The sequence below is a fragment of the Vombatus ursinus genome, unplaced genomic scaffold, assembly GCF_900497805.2.
Source record: "Vombatus ursinus unplaced genomic scaffold, bare-nosed wombat genome assembly UNPS02006779.1, whole genome shotgun sequence".
NCBI classification, from domain to species: domain Eukaryota; kingdom Metazoa; phylum Chordata; class Mammalia; order Diprotodontia; family Vombatidae; genus Vombatus; species Vombatus ursinus.
Window position 1 is genome coordinate 4,211,104 of NW_020946557.1, and position 22,962 is coordinate 4,234,065.

The 22,962-nt window shown below is 37.0% G+C and overlaps 1 protein-coding gene across 1 annotated transcript in view; it reads right to left on the bottom strand.

Annotated features, from left to right (window-relative positions):
- Window positions 1–22,173, bottom strand: part of HS3ST5 (heparan sulfate-glucosamine 3-sulfotransferase 5) — a 304,691-nt gene extending 282,518 nt beyond the window's left edge. The window contains exon 1 of the mRNA XM_027848672.1: window positions 21,975–22,173. The gene's annotated coding sequence lies outside the window, so the exon portion shown is untranslated. The remainder of the gene's footprint in view (window positions 1–21,974) is intronic.
- Between the last annotated feature and the right edge of the window lie 789 nt (window positions 22,174–22,962).

Here is a 22,962-nt window from a genome sequence, read left to right on the forward strand (position 1 = left end):
CATAGTGAAAAGAGCAATTGGTTTTGGAATGTGGGGAAGAAATGAATTTTAAATCTTATTTTTATCATTTACTAAGTAACCTTGGAACACTCATTTATATTTATAGTTTTAGTTTTTTTTTTATTTAGGATTATCTCGGATTAGGATTATCTTGTATCTTAAATTAATCTTTGTATTACCAAGTTCACAGGGACATAGTGAACATCAATATCATATTCTACTGGAGGGCAACATGATGAATTAGAAAGAATGCTGAATTTGTAGTCAAAGGACTGAAGTTCAAATCTCAGCTCTCCTACTTACTGTGTGATCTTGGAAAAGCCATTTATCTTTTCAAGCATCACTTACTTCATCTCTAAAATGCAAGAGTTAGACTAGATAATCTCTGAGGTCTCTTACAGCTCAAGATCAAAGATCCAAAATTGATAGAAACTATTTACTTGACAATCCAGTATACTTGTTTAGTATTTCGTATAATGGTTATTTATTTACATAACTTACATCCCTACTGGATTCTTAGCCCACGAGGGCAAGGAACTTATCTTTCTAATAGTTGTATCTCCTCAAGCACCTAGAAACAATTCTTTGCCCACTTGCTATTGTGCAGTCGTTTTAGTCACGTCTGACTCTTTTTGGGGTTTTCTTGACAAAGACACCAGAGTGGTTTGCCATCTCCTTCTCTAGCACAGTTTACGGTTGGGAAAACTGAGGCAAACAGGGTTAAGTAACTTGACCAGTTTCACACTGCTAGTAAGTGTATAAGGCCACATTTGAACTCAGGAAGATGAATCTTCCTGAGTCCAGGCTTGGCATTCTACCCGCTATACCGACTAGCTGTCCCTCTCTTCTTGTTGAATGAATGACCATATTATGGAATTCATTGTAGCATACACTAAATAAATGGGATAATGTATATGAAATACTGTGAGAATTTTAACATGCTAGATACATGTCAGTTATCATGCTTATTATTTTTATTAATATTAACCAGTGTAAATATTCCTTCTAATGATGAAGATCGCTGTCCTACTAGAACTGCTAAAATAATTTCATAATTCATGGATTGGTAAACAAACCATTCAGAGTAATTCATGAAATACAACTTTCTTCACATAGTTAAGTTTTCCTGTGTTCCAACCTTCACACTCTATTTCCTTGTTATTCTAGATTGGTGCAACATAATTTTATGCATTTTCATAGTGCCTAATCAAGTTTGTAGACATTTCCCCAATAACATGTTTGATTCTTGTTAGCAGTATTCAATGCTATCAATGGCAGGTTTTTTTTTAACCAAGTTGAGAAGCATGATCATCAGTGTCAGCAAAATGGAAAGACCTATACTTTTGAAAGTAGACTTCATTTATTCCAGAAGAATAAATGTGGTTCTCAAGGAGTGGTATATTCCTTTTAGAAAATGTGTGTTCCCACTTTACTTTTTCCTAACTTGGAAAATGAATATAATCTGTTTGTAGTAAACTGGAATTTGAGCAGTTTAACCTTAATTTTAAGACCATACTAAAAATATTGCCTGTATGACCTTTCCTAATCAAGTTTGAAAGAGACAGATGGTCTTTCTGCTTTCCTTCTTGTTCTGCGCTTCAAGTTATTATCTGCATCTATTCAACTGTGGAATTGACATTATTTAAAGAAGATGATTCTAAGTTCTAAATTAGCTCTTATTGTGTCAAAAGCAATATTGTAACCATAATGTGTTTTTTATAAACTCCCAGTTGAGGATATTGATGGCAGTTCACTTTAAAAACTAGAATCACTTCTGAAAATATTTTGCTTTTGAAAAGATAGGTATAACTAGAGGCCACTTCTATATCAGTAGCTGGAAGAACACTGGAGAAAAGTCTTTATGTGTGGCAAATCCACCTTCATCTTTCCATCAACAATTCCTTCTCTCTCTCTTCAGGCTTTTTTCACTTGTTACAGAAGAGATCAATCTTACCAAGAGACTGAAACATTCTAAGTGTCAGGGCTCCATGACCTCTGACACAGGTACTGTGAGGGCATAGAGAACTCAGAAGGTGTTATCAGGAGCACAGCACCAGGTCTCTGACCTTGTGACATCACATAATCATTAACATACAGCTCTTTGGTGTCTGGTGTGGCCAGGACCTCAAGTAGCTTACAACTCATTGCTTGACACCTTCCCCAGAGACATATAACAGCAGAACACAAATAAAGACTAGTAGGGTTAAAATGATTCAAATAACCAACCTCCTGAGAGCAGCAATGGTCTTTCAAAACAGTCAGTTCCTGTATCAGACCAGCCTAACATTAGCCCAGAAGCCAGGCCTCTCTCTTGTTTTTATAAGCTACCTAAAGACAATCTGAAAGGGGGAAAGAGGCTGACTCTGATGTTAGATTTACTGGCAGCAACTTTTGCTTTCCAACCCACAGAACATCTACTGGGGCTTTCGAATGATGTTAACAATAATATTTCACACCAAGGAAGAATAGGAATACTTTAGTAAAGTTAGGGCTTTTGCATCCAGGATATTATCCTATTTGAAAAACCTAAGATATGACCAGATTAATAGGGACAATTAATACTTTGCTTGTACGTGGAGGGCAGCTTGACATTGAAACCTACAATAAAATGAAAGGAATAAAGAGAAAGTCTTATTGTTTTTGTCATCACCATCATTTCCTGGTATCCCACTCACCATCTTGACTTCTCAGCCCAACTCAGCTTTCCCATAAAATAATGTCAAAAAAAAGTTACATAAAACCAAAATATTGACTATATCTGATCCCAGAAAATCAGGCCAATATTCCACCATAACTGTTCCCTACCTCTTCAACAAAAGGAAACAAGTCATTGCAAACTTAAAGAAAGAAAATTTACTCCATTTCAATGATCTGAATTTTGTATATTTTTCTGGCAGTTACATTCTTACGAGCTGCAACAGCTCCTACCTTTTGATCAAGTCACTTAGAAATTTCTGCTTTTGTTCTGGGCTGCAACTTTTAAGAGCATGTAAAGTCACTATGATAGACACATTCGCCATATATCTTGAGGTTTTACTAGAGGAAATAACTCAATTGAAATATCTCCATTGCCAAAAATATTGTCTTGTACTGTCATCTTAGCTTGAATTAGAAAAGGTGTTGTACCAGCAACTTTGAAGGCTCTTTCAACATTGTTGATCACCCATACTACTCCTTAAGAAAATCTCTTAAGGCCTTTGCATATCACTAATTTCCAGCTAGTAGAAAAGAGGAATTTTTTCATGACCTCCTAGCCTGAGAGGCAAGGATCATGTCACTCAAGAACTATTTGCACAGATTGTACATGCTGGTGAAGCTGATTCCCTTATTCCCCTCACCACCATGCTGCTATATAAAGGCAACATAGGAGCCCCAAGACACTGACCAGGGCCCAATCTCCATCACATATTTTTTGGCCAAGGCTAGAGAATTTGACATTTATGGCTGCAAAATGGTGAAACCGTTTAATCTACAGCAGTATTGTTCTAAGAAAAGCAAGCATTTTGCACTATATATCACCTGTCCATAACGATGTATCATAAGTATGTTCCTTGTATTATAAAAGGACTTCAGAGATCACCTTATCTAACTCCTACCTGAAAAAAAGGAATTCCTTTACAACAGTTCTGACAAGTAGTTCTTCAGGTTTTTTTTAAAGACATATAGTGACTGTATATTCATAGATACACAGCTGGAAGAGACCTTAGAAACCTCAGCTGAACACCCTTATTTATAGATAAGAAAACCGAGGCAAAGAGTTTTAAGTAGCTTGCCCATACTCACACAGTAATAAGTGTCTGAGATAGGATTTGAAGCCATTTTGTTCAGACTGCAAATCCACCATTCTATCCACTGGACCATTCTTTCTCTCATTACTTCCTCAAGCAGTCCATCTTATTTTCTAAATAATAATTATTTCTAATTATTATAAAAATATCTCATATAGTAAACTGAGAGAGTTCCCTCTATGTTCTTTTCATCCAGTGGTCCCAGTTCTTTCCTTCAGGACCAAGAAGAGTAAGTCTGATCCCTCTTCCACCCATATTTATTGCAAATATCTCTAGATAGCTGTCATATTTCCATTTATTCTTTTATCTTTTTTGGTCACAGTTCAATAGCTCCACATATTACACGTCTTTGAATAACCTTAGGGTCAATAGAAATAACTCAATAAAAATGTCTAGTGCCAAAAACATTGGTTTGTACTTTCATCTTGGCTAGAATATGAAAAGATAGTATATCAGAAACTTTGAAGGCTATTCCAGCATTGTTGAACAACACATCAAAACATCTATATTTACTTAATGTGTGACTTTGGGCAAATGGTTTAAAACTCTCTTTGCCTCAGTTTCCTTAACAGTAAAATAAGCGTATTTAACTAATGGTCTCTAAGGTCCTTTCTAGCACTAAATCTATGAATATGCAGTCACTAGAGCCTTAAAAACATGCTATATAGTTGCCCACACTTGGAAAAATCCTAGTTTGTCAATGGCATTCATAAAATGTGGCAACCAGAACTGAACATAACACTCTAGATGGGTCTGATCATGGCAGAATTTAGCAGGATTATTATTTCCTTAGTCTTCAGTATTGTGCTCAGTGTTTAAGTTTTCTTGGATGCCACACCATAAATATATATATATATATATATATATATATTTAAACTCCTATTGAGATTGAAGTCCACTACAACTCCCACATCATTTTTTCAGATGAAACTCTGTCTAGCCATGACTCTTGAATCTTTACTTAAGTTCAAAAACTGATTTCAGGAGTATAAGATTTTACCTTTATTTCTATGCATTTTAATCTTATATTTGACCCAGCAATTCCAGTTATCTTTGTGTCTTGATTCAATATATGCATCTCTCATATAATCCTAGATTCAGTATATTTCATGTGCTTTCATTAATATTTAACTGTCAAACACATTACAAATTTTTAATTTGATATATATGAGACTAATGTTTGTGAACTACAGACTTCACTCAGCAAATATGCCCGTATTCTGTAGCTCTTTTGCTTTAAAATGATTACGAATCCATCAAGAAAACTTAAACTGTATCTTGGTACCTTTAGTAGAGCAACACAAGGGAATTGCTGCTCCACTGTGTTTGGCATGTGCCTGTGGTCCAACATGTTATCCAAAAATGCATAGATATCAAATTAGAGTGTTATGGGGACCCTGGAAAATTTAAATTTAAATCTTTTATGGTGGCAAAGAAGAACCAATGTGACATAGTGGATAGGCTCCTGGCTTTAGAATGAGGTAGACCTAGGTTCAAAACTTGCTTCTGACTCTTACTAACTGTATGACCCTGGGTAAATGACCAAATCTCCATCTGATTCAGGCATCTCTTTAGGGCCTATATACTAAATGAGAAAAGATCTGTGATCTGCATTGGGGAAAAAGTCATTGGTAGAAAGAATTCTCTTGTTAGGAGATCCCCACAAGGATACAATTATGGTTCCTTCATTTATGGATGAAGGAAAAGACGGTAATTGAGCCTCACACAAAACCTGGAGAGGGGAGGAAGATCATTATACTATTTTCAATGGAGACTGCAAATCTGCTATGCTTTAGTTAAGTGATTTTCATGAATTGCTATGGCTGAACACATTTATCACATGATAACTGGCCTTTTAAGTGATGAGACTAATTTTTTTTTTTTTGCTAGGAAGGGTAGTAGATTCCTCTATTCCTGATTGGGTCTCAAAACACACAAAAAATAAACCTATATATACATGTTGACTCTTAACATAATCAGTAGGGCATCAGAATAGTTGTTGATGTAGACTTTTAAAAACCAGGCTATAAAGTTGATAAATCACTAAAAGAAGAACAATTGTTATATGGTTGAGACCAAATACTAAGCTAAGAAATTTTACAGTTATTCCTATGAATATTTTTATTAGCATAACTTTAAAATAAAGGTTCTTTTGTAACACAGTTAACTTGTTCCTATAAGCTCGCTACTTAAACAAACGTACCTTGAGGACTGAGATCATCTATCCCACATTTAGTAAATCTTTAGTACACAGTTCGATGTCATTTATACAGTGAGTGCTCAACAAATATTTTGCCAGTGACAACTCTTCATTTTGTGAATTTCTCCTCCTCTTTGTGACTTCTCCATCTTTCTGACTCTCCACTCTTGGGTATTTCACTATTCTTTAGTGTGTCCACTAGGGGTGGAGCAGAGGAGGGAAAAGTCTACCATAGAAGAAAAAAAGTAAAAGGAAAGAGGTTTAGCAGGTACTATGTCCTTATCTTTAAAATGAAAGGGTTGAACTGGATATTCTCTAAGATCCCTTATATTGTATGAATCAATGAGATTTGCTGAATGGTACTTGTGGGAGGAGGGGAGGAAGTTAGAGTACTGACTTTGAATTTCCTTATACATCTTATCCTTGTGCCCATGTTACCATGGTTACTAGGAAGTTGACATTTAGGGATAGATCAAGCTACAGGATCACATTATATTATACTGAATTTATTTTCACATATTTGCAAAACAAATGTCTTCTAGATCATTAAGAGAACAAATATGAAGATCAGCCAAACTAAAATTTGTCTAATAAGGAAGTTCTAGAGAACAATACCCCCTCCCCCTACCTATAATACATGGTCACTTTAGACCATTAGCAAATATCATTGTGTGGAGTCATAAAATTTAACATAAACAAGACTTCTGATGCTTTAGGATCAGATTTACTGATCTATGTCAGTCTCAAGTATTTGTCTACATGTTTTGTTATTTAATTTTTAGTTAGCAATGAAAGAAAAAAAACTTAATGGGAAAATCATTTTTTGTTCCCAATACATTTTACTTATTTGTATTCCTCAGGCAAAATCTTCCACTGGCTGAAACAAGCAAAGTTGACAAGCGGATAAAGTGTTGGGCCTGGAGTCAGGAAGATGAGTTCAAATCTGGTCCCAAATACCACTTCTATAACCCTAGGCAAGTCACTTAACCCATCTGCCTCAGTTTCCTCATTTGTCAAATGGGGATAATAATAGCACTTACCTCCCAGGGTTGTTGTGAGGATCAAATGAGACAATATTTGTAAAGTGCTTTGTAAACCTTAAAATGTTATATAAGTGCTAGCTATTACTATCATCATCATTATTATATTTTCACATTGAAAGTTGCCAGCAGAGGAGGCACAGTTGGCAGTTAGCCTGTAGACTGTGGTTTAAAGGGGCTGAGAGGAAGATATTTAGTGGCTTGTCACACAGTGACATATTTTACCCTTAGAGGATTACCTACTTAGCTGGGATTGCCTAGTAGCTTAAGAGAACACAGGCACAGAAGGCAGCACCTAACATGAGAAGGGGGAGGAAGGATAAGGAGACAGAAGGGAGGGTGCCTGCTTCCACCTTTTACCTATCTGATTCAAATAGTGCCTTATATGCAATATATACTCTACACATGTTTGCTTAGTTGAACCAAATTTGGCAAATATATAGAAGACAAAAGGATTTAGTTAGATTTGTAATATAAATAGTAAAATAAAATGTTACAATAACCTGAAAGTAAAAAGAAACACAGCTATTATCTAGTGGATTGTGGCAGGTATTCAAAGCAAGTAGGAGAGTATATTTTTTGGGGAGTAAGAAAAAACACAATAGTATCTTCTTGACTTGAAGAATGATAGACCAGTGCCGCAGTTAGCCAAATGAAATTAATATATTTGGAGTGAGGCCAGTAACTAGAACTCTCACTCCAAGACTTGCCAAAAGTGGAGACAGAGTTTTTTAAGAACTCCAATGGAGAGGGTAGAGGCTGTGGTTCATGCCTTAACATGAAACTATTTAAAGGGCAGAAAAGAAATGTTATTCTGCAGAGGCAGACTTTGATATCTGTTAGACAAGATAGCATTGTAGAAGTTAATAAAAAAAATAAGATGAGAGAAAGTAGTATTAGGATATTTAATGCAACTTAAAATTGCATTTTATTTAACAATAAGATGCTAGTCTGATAACCTGCTTCCTCACATGCAAATCTTTTGTGGTACTCTTTTGGATACATGCACGCATGTGCATGCGCATACCCACATACACCTGATATTAAATCAATTGTTTAAATTGAACAACTACAATACTTTAATTTTTCTGAGTTAGGGCTTTCCTGAAAAACATTCTGGCACTGACCATTTTTTCCTTTGTGGAAAACCATAAATGTCCAGAAAAACAAGTCCAATTCCTATTAAAGTGTATTTGTAGAAACATAGGTTTTACACTTGTGATTTTCTGTTATCAAAGTCACCTCTGTTACTGCCAGTGTTAATGCTAAACATGTAATAATACTTTATTGTCATGAGCAGGAATCTTCTTTGCTAATTAGATGCAGCTGTCAGTAATTACTACTTGTCAGTATAATCTATTTTAGGGAACACTACTTTAAATGAGAAAAGATGGGTCTGATACTGAGAGGGTGGGATAGACAAGGTGACTGCTTACTCTCTTAAAGTAAGAACTCACCAGATTTGATGACAAACAGGTAAGTTCACTGTTCGGTAGAGCAGTCACCAAATCCAGACTGAGCCAGTCTGCTTTTTCCTAGTATAGGAGTGATGCAAATTTAATTTTTATGTCATTTCTCATTGAAAGCTATAGCTTATTAAGTGTGCAAAGCAAATGAGTATCTTGTATTTTAAAAATTAAGATAATTTTCTTTTTGTGAAACCAGAAATCTAATATATTTCCTTAAAAAGTTCCTTCAAACCATCAATGGTGGAGTATACTCTCCAATGTATAGTTCCTAGTTTAACCTCCAAGTTGCTTGAAAATGTTTTGTATATCAATTCAGAGTATGGATGTGTGTATGTGGGAGGTGGGGGCTGGGATAGTGAGAGAAAGAGTGAGAGCAAGACAGAGAGAGAGAGAGAGAGAGAGAGAGAGAGAGAGAGAGAGAGAGAGAGAGGATTTTTTTTATTCTTTTGTTAATGTTCCATAAAGGTTTCCTTCCTAGTGGGATGATTTTGGATCTCAATCCAGTTTCTTAAATTTAAAAATGAAATTGTTCATTTTTTCTTATAACAGTTCATTACATTTAGCTCTCTCTGAAATGAGTGCCAATACTTTTAACAGTTTTATTTGCATCTGTGTGACTAAAAGCAATGTTAAGAATTAAGAGTATAACTAGTTGAATTCTCTTCAAGGAAAAGACAACTTTTCCTGCCCCAGATGCTGATGCTACTGTTAGTGTCTGATGAGACTTCCTTTTCGTTACTTCACTTAACATTTGAAATGAAAGAGTAGGGAGCAGCAGTAAGAGAATGAAGAGGAGGAGGAGCAGGAGCAAGAACGGAAGCAGGAGGATGGGCTTAGTGAAGTGGAACCCAGCATACTTAAGATCGACTGAAAAGCTAACAGTCAGTTACCAGCTATGGAAAGTACGGGAGATTGGGCATACCAGTGGCTTTGCATTGCACTGGCTAAAAAGACTTATCACACCCCTAAGAACATTCTGACTGCCTCATCCTTCTTCCTCCACCATCTGTTTTACATCCAACACTCCAATGGTCCTCCTATTACCTGATAATTAATTATCTTGTTAGAGGACCCAGCAAATTTGGCAGCTACTCTTTTGAACACTACTGCCTGTTAAATAGAATTAATGATTTACTAGTGCATGACTGAAAAGCATTTTTCAAATGCACAATAATTTTAAAAATAGAGCTCGTGTTTCTTAATCTTGCCTTGTAATTAAGTAGAGGGGAAAAGGCCGTTACTAGTTAACGTATCTTTTTTCCTCCTCATTTTCTATGAAGGTAAATAAAGGTATAGTGGGGGGAAATTAACAGTGACTATTTCCAAAGCAAGTCAATGTACAATACATTCCATACTCTTTCTATTAAATTTGCTAATATTCATGGAATTTTCAAATGCTTAGCATCTCAAGAAACATGAGTTACAAGAGACAAGCGTTCCTCATTAAACAGATGATAAAAAGTGAAAACTCAAGATGTCACATATAAGCCAAGAATAGCAATGGACTAGGGATGAATAGAAACACAATAAGTACCAGTGGAAACATAATTTAAAAATGAGAAATCAAGGAAACTATAGTGGTACTAATGTTAGAGATAAGAAGGTGAAGCTATTGAGACTCATATGGAATAAGATGTAAACATGGTAAACTAACTTTTTAGGGTTTATCTGAAATCTAAAGAACACATTACATAGTCAAATACTTGTGAAGTATAAGAAATTCAATGAGGAGTGGGACTGGAGGTAGCAAAAACTGACTGTGGCTTTGATTATTTCTGGCTTATTTTTAGTTTATTATTTATGAAATGGAAATAGAAATGTATACTTTAACAGGGAATGTTAGTTAATTCCTCTAAAGTACTTTGAAGAAGAAACAATGAATAATACATTATGATGTTTAATTAGTTCCCACCCCTCCTCAGTCAACTCAAAGAGACAAGTGTCCCAATTAAAAGGATAAGAAGCCAATAACATTTAGTAAAATCTATCACACAATGAGTTTGGAATTTTAAAAACAATCAGAGATTTAATATAGCCTTAACAGCAAAAATATTGTTATTTATGGGTCAATTTCATGAAGCTTTAATAAAATTATCTTGCTTACAATAAATTTATCTTTGTTTAAAGGTCATGAATCAAAATCAATAGTTTTTGAAAATTAGGTGAATTTTCCTCCTTAAAAACACATCTGGCCTCCACACAGAGAAAATCTGTCTCCAGTTGCTAAAGTATTAATTTAGTGGTCCATAAGTATTTTAGTTTCTAGAAACATTGAGGCATTTCCAGTCTGCATATTTTGTGTGTATTAGGTACTATCCTTGTCTTTTTAGATTTGTTTATGTTCTTTGAAGTTGGAGGTAACAATTTTTACAATCATTTCAGTCTTTAATAGGAATAATTAGAATAAATCATATTAATTGAACAGTTTTATGGTGGACTAAATTCACATTGCTTTCTGTCTCATTTTCCTGGGTAGTTATTCTACATGTGTAAATGAAGCCTCCACAAATGTTGTTCTTCAGCAGCAGCTGGGTCACACAGTGGATAGAGTGCCAGCCTTGTAGTCAGGAAGAACCATCTTCATGAGTTCAAATATGGCCTCAGACACTTAATATCTGTGTAACTCTGGGCAAATCACTTAACCTATATGCATATCTTAGCCTTAATCATGCTATTCAATCTATTCCCTAGCAATAGGCCTATAGAAAGATGGAGAAAAGGAGAGGAGAGAGAGGAAAAGGAGGAAGATGAAGGAAGGAGAAAGGGGTAAGGGCAGGTGATTAAAAATAATTCAGGAAAGTGGGTGATTGGGTGGGAAGAAAAGTAGAGAAAGTATTGAATGACCTTTTTGTAGTATTTGATACTGTTGATCACACACTCCTCTTAGAGACTTGCTTCCCTGGGTCTTCTCCTACCTGTCTCCTTAGTCTTCTTTGCTGGATCATCATCCTTGTCCCACTCCCTAAGCATGGGTGTTCCCCAGGGCTCTGTTCATGGTCCTCTTCTTTTTGTTTTGTACCTCTCTACATGATGTCATCAACTCCCATGGGTTTAATTATCATCTCAATACAGGTCTATATATTCAGCCCTACTCTCTCTCAAATTCCAGAGCTCCAATTCTGCTTCAAAAACTGCTTATTTGACATTTCTATCTGGATGTTCCAAATGTATCTCAAACTCAACATGTCCAAAGAAGAAACGATTATCTCCATCTGTGCCCTCTCCCTCTCCTCCCTACCTGAAATCCTCCTCTAACCTTTCCTATTCCTCTTAAGGGATCAGTCATCCTTTCAAGCTTTGTAATCTTGGAGTAACCTTGACTCCTCATTCTCTCACATTCCACATATCAAACCAGTTACCAAGTCTTGTATTTTTTCCTCCATAATATTTCTTATACCTATGCCCCTCTAGCCATTCAAACAACTAACACCCTTGTCCAGACCTTTATCACCTCTCTAGTGGGATACAAGAGACTGGATTCCTAACCTCTAGTTTCACCATTCTCCAACCCATCCTCTACAGAGCTGCAAAAATAATCTTTTTTTTTTTAAGTCTGCCCATATACTTCCCTACTCAAGGAGGCTCAATGACTATAATTTTAAGGATAATAGACAAACTCTTTCCCTTGGCATGTTGCTGTTCATTTCAATCTAACTCTTCACAACCCTATTTGCAGCTTTCTTGGCAAAAAATAATAAAATGGTTTACCATTTCCTTCTCCAGCTCATTTTACAGATAAGGAACTGGGGCAAACAGGATTAACTGACTTGTCCAGGGTAACATAGATAGTAAGTATCTGAGGCTGGATTTGAACACAGATCTTCCTGACTCCAGGCCCAACACTCTATCCACTGGGCTCCCTAGCTGCCCATGTGGTATTTAAAATCCTTCATAATCTGATATGAAATCTATTTTTTTCTAGGCTTAGTCGACATTGCTCTCCTTCATATACTATATTCCAGCCAAACTGACCTATCTGTTATTGGTCTGCTATATACCAAATCTAGTATTCAATTCTCCTCCTTTATGCATTTGCACAGGCTGTTCCCTAAAGGTACAATCAACTCTATCTTCACCTCTGCCTCTTAGAATCCCTACCTTCTTCCTAGACGAAGAACATGTTTCATCTTCTTCCTGATCTGCTTACTTATTGCTACTTGTGCACTCTTTCTCAAATCATCACATATGTACTTATTTGCTTATGTAAACTCCTTGGGGACAATGACTTTTTCATTTTTATTGTTGAATCCTTGGCACTGAACATAATACCATACAAAGAGTAGGTCCTTAATAGATACTTGTTGGATAGGCTTAGTTAAAGGAAGTTTGTAATAATATAATTTTCATGTCCTCTACTCTGCTGCCAAGAGGTGAAGGGAATAAGGAACACTCCTTTAATCCAAGACATGAAGTGGTCCAAGACATGAAACCAGAGGTCTAGGCCAACCATTGACTTATCTACATTTAACTGTACAGATTCATGGTTACAGATTCATGATTACTGAGGTCCCCAGCTACATTCCTCATTTGGGGGAGAACAAATCAAGAAACTAGATATTGGTTCTAGGTACTCAGACTGCCTCCTGATCTAATCAAGATTTAGGGGAAGAAAAGAATTCTGACAGAGGGATCTTAGCTAGGAAAGGTCTATGAAAAAAGCAAAAGGGAGGCATAAGTGGTTTCAAGGGTTTACGGGAACATTGCATTTCTTTTACATTCAATTTTTCTGTTTCTCTGAAGTAGAAACTGGCCTCGGTAGTTCAAAAAGCACAGGCTCTAGTGTCAAGACTCAGACACCCTGGGCATGTTCAAGTTATAGATTCTGATAATTACTACCTATGTATTCTTGTATGAGTCACTTAAGGCTCAGTTTCCACATCTGGAAAATGAATTGGTTAAACGAGATAAAAGCCAAGATTTGTGATCTAAAGCATTCTTGGGAATAACAATTTTCTTTGAGAGCCTACTGTCCTATTGTACATATTTCTTGCAGCTCTAAAAAAATAGGACAACTTGGGCATATCAGAGATAAGAACTCAGAGCACTGGATAAGATTCCATTAAATGAGAAAATTCTATTAAAATCAAAGTGACTGATTAGGGTACACTAATAATTCATATGTGAGACTGATTAAACTTTATCATATTGCACTTTGAAAAGGATCAACAACTCAGTTAAAAATTATTGCTTGTCTTTCTCCAACTTATTAATTCAATTCAATCAATATTTAACCTTGTAATAAGCTGCCAAACAAATTGTACTTTTATTTCTGTACTTAGAAGTATTTTTATCATGTGACAAGAGGTTATTACCACAGGTGGCAAAAAAGGGAACATGAAAGTACAATGAACAACTCCCTGAAGCTTAGAAAACCATGTATAAAACCATAAGAGCTATTCTTTCAAAAGTGATAAAAATAATTTGGCTACATATTGTTTTATATGTTGACTCATTTGAGAATGGGGGCCTTGTAAACATGAAATTCCACATGATACATGAACTTTTGGTTTAAAAGCCACAATCTACTATGTGGGGTTTGAAATAAAAAAAATAATCAAACACAAACATATAAATGAAGTTACCTTTATTTGAGTCCAGTGAATTAGATTTTCTAGTAGAAGTATAGTAAGACATTCAAATTAGGCAACTTTCTTCTATTTTACATGAAAAGATTAAAATATTAGGACAAAGTAGCCAAAATGATTGTCATAAACTCATCTAAAGTTAAATGTAAAATATAAACTTTTTGCTTATTTTCAGATCTTTCTCCAAATTCCATCTGGGAAAAGAACTTTCAATCAACATATTAATCATAGTAGCTCACTGTAAAGTTTGCAAAATATCATTTGATCCTCACAACAACACTGTGCTGTTATTACCAACCCATTTTTCTCTCTAACAGTTAAGGAACTTGAGAGGTTAAGTGACATTTCCAGGGTCACAGAGCTAGTAAATATCTGATCTCTCTTCGATGTAATATGCTACTTCACAAGAATGCCATTTCATCAGTGCGGGTACTCCCTCTATTGATGTAGACTGGAACTCCTTTCTAACTTAGCAGATGGTCTTCAAGAGTTGCTATGGCCAAAACATTCTGCACTCTGCATCTAGTCTCTCCAAATGTATATATGCTAGTTCTCACATAACAGATGTATGATCCATCACTGGGCCTATATTCAGTCTTTATAGTTTGTCAGATGCTACAAGCACTTGAAATCTGCTGACATTTCCTTTGAGAATCCCAAGGTCACTACAATGAGATTTAAATTGAGGATATAATCAGATATTGGGTAAGAACATAGTTCACACCTTTTATGGATCTGTTCTTAGTTACACATACAGAAGATCTAATACATTCTAATGTTTAGTGTAAGGATTTAAATATAACACCAGTTTCTAGTTTTACCAAGTTAAAATCTGGAAGAAATTTAAAAAAGAATTTTTCCCCCTCATAGCTATAAAAGTTTCCAATAAACCAACTTTACAATTGTAGAACTAACAGTTCTGATTAAATATTCATGGCACAGTTTTCTCTTTCTGTTTAATATTTCTTGAGCAACAAGCACTAGTTACTTCATGATGAGACACATACAGAATTATTGGGAACTTCTAATTGGCTTGAATTAGTTAGTTGAAGTCATTTAGAATTACAGCAAAAAGCATTACAGTGACATTCTAACATGTACCTAAATAGATACCCAAACTGTGCTCATATAGCAGGATTGTTAATATTTATGACAGCACAGTTGTGTTTTCTCATTAGAATTTAAAAGATTCAGTTACTTAATGTTAATTATTTCTTCATATGATTTTTTTAAAAAATAAAAGGCACAATTAGAGACAGTCTTCTTGCTACCAGCTTCTAAATTTAATTTTTTTTTCATCATTTCATCCAATCTCTCTCCACTCCCCACCCCTAATCTAAGTCTAGGCCCTCTAACTCATAAAGTGTTGCAGTATTTAACCATATAGTGATATGACCATGAATTAAAGGAATATATTCATTTGATAATAAGCCAAACCTGAAAGCCATACCATTACATGGCAATTTGAGCTTTTCTCACTTTTGGTGGAAATGTTTAGGAGGATACATACTACCATTAAAAGTCAGGTGAGGGCAAATGGCATTTTAATTTGTGGCACAGCAGTCAAATTTTCTCATCAAGTACCCTTTTATTATAGATAGATACGTTATGACCCAGCAGAAAAAGTATGTATTATGAGGGTATTATTGAGAATGTAAAATATCCCATATCGTTTGAGCTACTTTAAGGTCCTCTAGATTATTAAACAATTACTAAGTGGCACCAGTCCTTGAAGTTAAAACTTAAAGCTGAATCCTAGGAAACTATCTACATTGTAGTCCATTAAAGATTACATTAAGTTATAGGGCTACTACCTTCTATTCATTCTGTCGGTAACATAGTGTCACTCCTTCATTATGACTTGTCTGTAAAAATCTCATTATAGGCTAAAGATTGGCCACCTCAGCTCCTACATTTAAAAGTCAGCACATCGACTCCTCATCTCCCTCACAATAGTTAAGCCCTTTGAAAGATTAGCTCAGTTAATACTTTTAAAACACACACAACAAACCAAATATTCACCTTTAAAGGTAGCCAAATGTTCACAAAAAGTAAGTGCATTTTTTAAGATGGTAACCAGTGCCAGAGGCATACCATAAAAGAGGTTTGGTTTCTATTACTATAATATTGGATGAAATTATATTTATAAAGGGGTTAAATTCAAATCAGATCAACTTGTGGACACTAGATCATTAGTACAAATTCCTAAAACATCTTGTTTTCAAACTCTGGTCATTGTAAACTATCTTTTGACACAATGGAGTAAATACTAGCCTGGGAGCTGGGTAACACAGATTCTAGCAGGATTCCCTAGCTTCCCTCAAAATACAACTCTTTTTTTTAATTAATTAATTTTGTTTTAGTTTTCAACATTCACTTCCATAAGCTTTTGAGTTTTAAATTTTCTCCCCTTTCCTCCTCACCTCCTTCCTCAAGATGGCGTGCAATATGATATAGGCTTTACATATATGTTCCTATTAAACATATTTTCACATTAGTTATGCTGTAAAGAAGAATTACAACCAATAAGAGGACCCACAAGAAAGAAGAAACAAAACAAAACAGAAAAAAGATCAAATAGTATGCTTTGATCTGCACTCAGACTCCATAGTTCTTTCTCTGGATGTGGATAGCATTTTCCGTCATGAGACTTTTGGAGATGTTTTAGATCCTTGTATTGCTGAGAAGAGCTAAGTCTATCAAAGCAAAACACAACTCTCATACCACTTCATAGAGAAGACCTTTTCCAGTCTTCACTTAGTTGTTACCATACTCTCCTTGCAAAAAAAAAATATAAATAATAAAAGTACTTTATATAAACTTTGCATATCTTATCTGTGTGCAGATTGTCTTTACCACCATTCCTTCCCAGTATAAAGTAAGCTCCATGAGGGCAGGAACTATGATTTTTTTTTCTTTATTGCCTCAGTACCTAGCACAGTATCTGCCATATAGTGGGCACTCAAGAAAAAAAAAATGTTTAATTCAATCCTCCTTAGCTTTTTCATTATCTTGCCACGGGCAAAAGTCCCTTCACCTCAGTCTCAGATTCTTTCATTGTGAAATGAATTGGTGTTGAACTCAAATAGAAATGGGAAGGGAGACTGTTGTTGTTCAAAGAAGACCAATGACATCACCAATTGAGTGACGAGTTAGATTTAACTGAGGCAGAGTTGCACGAAGTCATCATCTTCACTATCTCTCCCAGTATCACAGAGGCAAGACAAAAATCAGGAGAATTAGTGACAGGCCAGGGTACAGTGGATGACCTTGGCATCTTCCATGTCTGATCAATCTCCACAGCACCTGCTTGATCCACCTTCATGTCTGTTGAAACAAATTGTTCTTGACAGCTTATTCTGCCAAAAGTCTTCACGTGTTTGGGGTAGAAATCTCACTAATTCACTCATGAGTTTAAGGTCTGTTGGCTACCCTCAACCTGTTTTAGCCCATATGCTGAGATGATTTTACCCAGGTGTGATGGATGCTGCACATACTACCATTTCTTGGAGCCACAGGTGAGAATTGAATAAGAGGTGGACACCTAGGATGGATGAGTAGGTCTGAAAAAAGTCTCTCACACCAGAGGTGCTAGTGCTCCCTGAACTCCTCATACACAGGGTTGGGTTAATAAAACACACACACAAAAAAAACAAATTAAGCTATACATAAAGATGCTTGAAAGATGCATATTGACTTAAAAACCATATATTAACATTATCTATGTTTTATTATACTTTTTATTTTGTTCAATATTTCCCAATTACATTTTAATCTGGTTCTTTGCATTCCAGAATGTTGCAGCAGCACACAGGTCCATGTTTGACTCCTCTGAACTAGGTTATCTCTAAAGTCCCTTCTAGCATTGCCATTCTGTGCTTCTGACTTTCCTTTGTTTAGAGCCCTTTTATAGATAATGGAAAAGTCGACATATGTTATCAAATGTTAAACAACAGTAATATTGCTAAATAACCCTTCAATTGAAACTGCAAATTGGATTTACAGACTTCCTTTGTCCTGTTGAACTTCTGCTTGTACATTATATAGAAATCCAGGCAATTTTATATCCTCTGGAGTCCACAATTTACAATACAATCTTGTTGATGAGTTTTATCTACTCTGAAATCTCATTGTCCTTAGATCAGTGATTTCCAAATGTGGTTCTTAATAACTTGTTTTTATTGAGCTTCTGCTCTAAAGGTTAAGATATCATCATAATCCATAGAAACAAAGATTGATCCTAACAAGGCAATGATGAGAATAAGAGTCAGCAAAATTTGTCCACAAAGATTTGTGTACTAGATTTCTGATTAAGAGCGATTGCACTTCTGCTATCTAGAGTAGCATTATAATTTGGAAATTACAATGTTAGAGTTTTCTAGTTTGTCATAAATTAGCAAATAATTAAAATCAACTTTTAAGCCTCCCCCCACCCCCTTAACAAGGCTCACTATGAGTTTAGGATAAGCTTGATTTATATGAATGCTTTTCTCGCAACTTTCAATTTATAGGATCTCTTCTCTGAAACTACTTATCTTTCCTTAAAATTAACAGCAGCAGTGGCAACAGCAACACAGTTGGAAAAAATTCCATTCATACTAAATCATACTACCCCTAATGAAACTGTGATCATTTTAATTTTAGAAGTTTCCAGAACAAAATATTGTGAAGAAACTCAATCATAAAAGATTCTGCACTAGAAAAATAAACCAGTGGTATATTCATAATTGTATTATAACTTCAGTGAATTCAGTATTAGTGTTGTTACTCATAATTTATGCCCAAGAAGTAATTGAAGAATAATTGTCATAAACCATCATCCCAACCTTCCCCTCCCCCCAGTTCCCAATATATACTAATAACTAAGAAACTATTCTGCAGGTGCTACTTACTTTTGTGTTACCCTGAGGAATAATTTTATTCATGAATGATGTTCTCAGAATAGAGCCAACCCTGCCAGGCATGATGTTGAGAAAGACTACAAAGACTTCAGTTAGATTTCTATAAGGCACTACTTCCTTCTCTAACAAATACTAAACAATACCTATTAAATCAGATTACTCATTAGCATAAAATTGCATAACCCTTGAAATCTTTCATAAACATGCACATTTTGAAGTTGCAGAGAGAGGAGAAAAGTTAAGGAGTAATTTTTTTCAACTTTAGAGCTTCACTTTTCAATGCAATTGGAAGGAAAATTTATTCATAAATGAGCACAATTGACACATGTGGCCCAGTGACAATTCAGAATGGGGCTTACAGGTACCAGCTTAAGATGTTAGTACATAAATGTTTATTGTTAAATATTTTAATATTAAATATAATTTAATAAATAGTAATTTAATTTTAATTTATTTGAATCATAAAAATGAGCACAAGCATGAATTTCAAACAAGAAATATAATTACTTTTCTGAAACTGGATCACACATAGCACAATAAGTTTAGAATGATAAAATGAATTTAATACTGAAAGCAAAATTGAATAGTAGATGTCATGAATTATTTGAATTCATTCAATCAACATTTAGTCACCTACTAAGTGCAAGATACTGTGTTTAATAGTAAGGCAAATGTTTGAGGTTTTTTCCCCACTCAAAGTAGTTTTTGTATTATATCTTCAGTCATCTTTCAGTAAGGCAAGGGCTAAAGGTTTATTTAAAAAAAAAAGACTTCCCTTTTTTAAACCCTTAATGTATCCCTCACAGCACCCTGAATAGTGTTTTGTATATAGTAGAGGCTTTTTAAAAAATCATGGAATGAACAAAAATTCAGGGAGCAATAAGGTAGTTCATTCAAAAGTATCTAAGTAGGCTTGTAAGCAACCGTGACTCTGATTCACACATATAACACATATAAACAGATCATTCCGGGTGAAGAAATCAAAGGTAGTAGGCTTTAAATATTAAATGTGAGTATTGAAGTCATACTTGACCTAGAAAAAACTGTAATCTGAGCTCATACTGTGAACCTCCATTTACTCTAGCCCTTATAATTTTCCATAAAATCTGCTTAGTAGCCTATTTGATAATATTCCTTTAAATTATTAATAAGCAACATTATGTTCATTCGTGTGCACATTGAAAAAGAGTCTTGTTAAATTGATCAAAAGTAACTTGAAAGTTACCAGTAGAGAGTTTTCTTTCTCTTTTAAGGCTCCTAAGGCTAACTTGCCTTAAAGTTCAGCCAACAACCTCCTACCCATTCTACTCTTTGATTCCTTGACAATATCTTCTGGTACCTTGAATAGTCAGCTAAATAACAACTTCATAAGGCGAAAGCATAAAATGATTCCTCTGGTAATCCATAATTAGTTGAAACATGGGGCAGCTTGGAAACAATTGAAGGAAGGGAGACTATAAGTTTGGGACATTTTCTCCTTTGATGAGAGTCATATAGAAGAAGTATTTCGATGATTAAAATGGAATTTGGCAGATAAGTAGTTGATATCTATTAAAAGACCTTTTTAATATAGGGGGAAAAAACCTTTTGCTATCCAATATCAGTAATGACTTCTCATTTCTTCTTTTCAAAAGGAATCATATGTGAACTAACTTGTAACTTGGGTAACATTTTTTCAGTGGTGCCCCTAAAGCCCTGAAAAATACTGAAACTGCTGAGCAAAACCATTTCAGAATCAACAGCAATCACTAGCTTTAGATTACTGCCAACAAATCAAGTAGAGTAGTTTAGAAAGGACAACCTTCACTAAAAGGAACCTACCCTGCTCCTGCCTTATAGTCCCTGCCCCCACCTTGTCCCTTCCTCTGATATTTACTTAGCAGAGTTCACATAAATCAGAGAGGAGTTACAGCGCAATTAAATGTATTCTTGATGTAATTTGATTTAAAGCACTTTGCAAATATTAAAGCTCCCCTTAAGGGATCAATATTTTCTACGGAGAAATTGGCATTGTTATTATTATTATTATGCTTAAAAGTGGGAGTGAGTAAAGGCTCGCAAGGGTAGTGGAGCACACTCCATTGAACAGCAGATGTCTGGCTGACCTGGAGAGACCGAGCAGCCAGAGTGTAGGGACAACAAGGATCAGGTGGCTCCAGAGTTGATGGAGGAGCGCTTGCCCTCGAAGCTGGTAAGTTTCAGTGGGAATCCTCAGGTAAAGACAAACACAGCCAAGACTGGGTGTCCCCTTTTCTATATCTCCTATTGCAAACCCTAAGCCAGGCTGCTCCCCCAGGTCACAGAAGCCAAAGCCCTAGCGGTTTTTTAAACCAACTCCCCCCAAAGCCTTCATGATCATAGGCAGGGTAAAATGCAACGGTATTGCTTCAACCATCAATCCAATCTCTAGGAGAGAGTGGAGGCGGAGGGCAGCGTTTGCGTGGATATGTGTGTATGGGTTGAAGACACTTGCCTCCCTTTCCTGCCCTCTACCTGTCCTCTACCTCAAAGCTGGGAATTTACTTCATCCCTAAAGAACAGAAGTCGAAACTCCTCTGCAATCATATTCAGCACAAACAACTCAGATAGGTGCCAAACCACTAAGTCCCCCCAACTATTTGGGGTAACATGCTTTTCTATCAGTCTCCCAGCAAACCTCTCCCCAAACAACCCCAAACCGAGCCAACGGTACCCTCTGTACCCAGCGCAACGCCCTTCTCCCTTACACTTGTGTTACTCGAGTCCCAGAGAAACCTGTCTAAAAGTCCTCTCCTGGGCAGCGCCCCCAGGAAACTAGACCCAGAAAGCGGTCCCGGGGTCCGCAAGACCGGTTCAGCTGGCGGAATTTTTTTTTTTTTTTTTTGGCCACTACTCCCTCCTTTCTGTCCCTTCCCCCAATGTAAAAGGGATGATGAATGGTGTAACTAGCCGACCCAGTCTAGCTAGCTACTGCTTGGCAGAGACTTAGTGGTCTCAGCCTGACTCACTTACCGGGCATCCTGAGCCACTGCTGCTGGAGGAGAGCCGAGGCGGGCAGGCGGACGAGCGGGCGAAGGGATCACTAATGCTGTGGCTGTCCGGGTGGGGGGCAAAAGTGTGGCTTTTGTGGCCAGGCTCCTAAGTTGGATGGCTTGTTTCTGAGGTTGGGAATTCAGCTCATCAGAGCGCGAGACTGAGAGTGAGTGAGTGACCGAATGGTGATGTGTGTATGTATAAGCAGGGAGAGACACGCAGGCAACGAAATATTGGGTAGGGAGGGAGGCGGGAAGGAGGGAGGAGTGAAGGTGGGAGGAGGGAGAGGAGGAAAGAAGTAGTGGAGTTTAGCACTCGTTCCCTGCACTTCCCAGAGAGGCAGAGGCCAGGTGCAGCAGGGCGCGTTCCCGTGGCTAGGACGCGGCACAGGCTGGCTCCGGAGCCCCAGTCCTAGCTCTGCCAATGCCTTGTGGCTGCGCTCGAGAGAAGGTGCGCATCCTCCTCTCCGCATATGCACCCTGAGCTGTCCCCAGACCCTGCACTAGGAGGGGTAAGACCCTGTTCCGCAGTGACAGTTGAAGGAGCGCCCTCCCAGAGCTCGCCCCCACCCTCTCTAAAAAAGAGCAACAGTCAAAGCAGCATCTGGGTGGTTCTCTTCCCGCTTGTAGCCGGCGCCCGAGAGTCACTCAGCGAGCTTAAAGCTTACGGCGCGCTCCCCGTGGAGCAGCCAGAGCTGAGCTGCATCAGGCGCCGCCCGCTCCCTCTCGCAAGGAGAGCAGCTGCGGCCGCCGCCACCACCGCCTCCCGGAGAGGCGCCCAGCTGCGTGCGTGTCTAAGCGAGTCTCTTCCCCTCCATCACTCGGAGGGACACACGAGGGAAGCGGGGTCCCAGGCGGCCAGCTGCAGAGTGGCTGCTGTCCACACCCCTCCCTAAGCCTTTCCCCACCCACCCCGCCCCCAGCCCTTTCTCCTCCCCCTCCTCCGGCTGCTCCCACTCCTCGGCCCC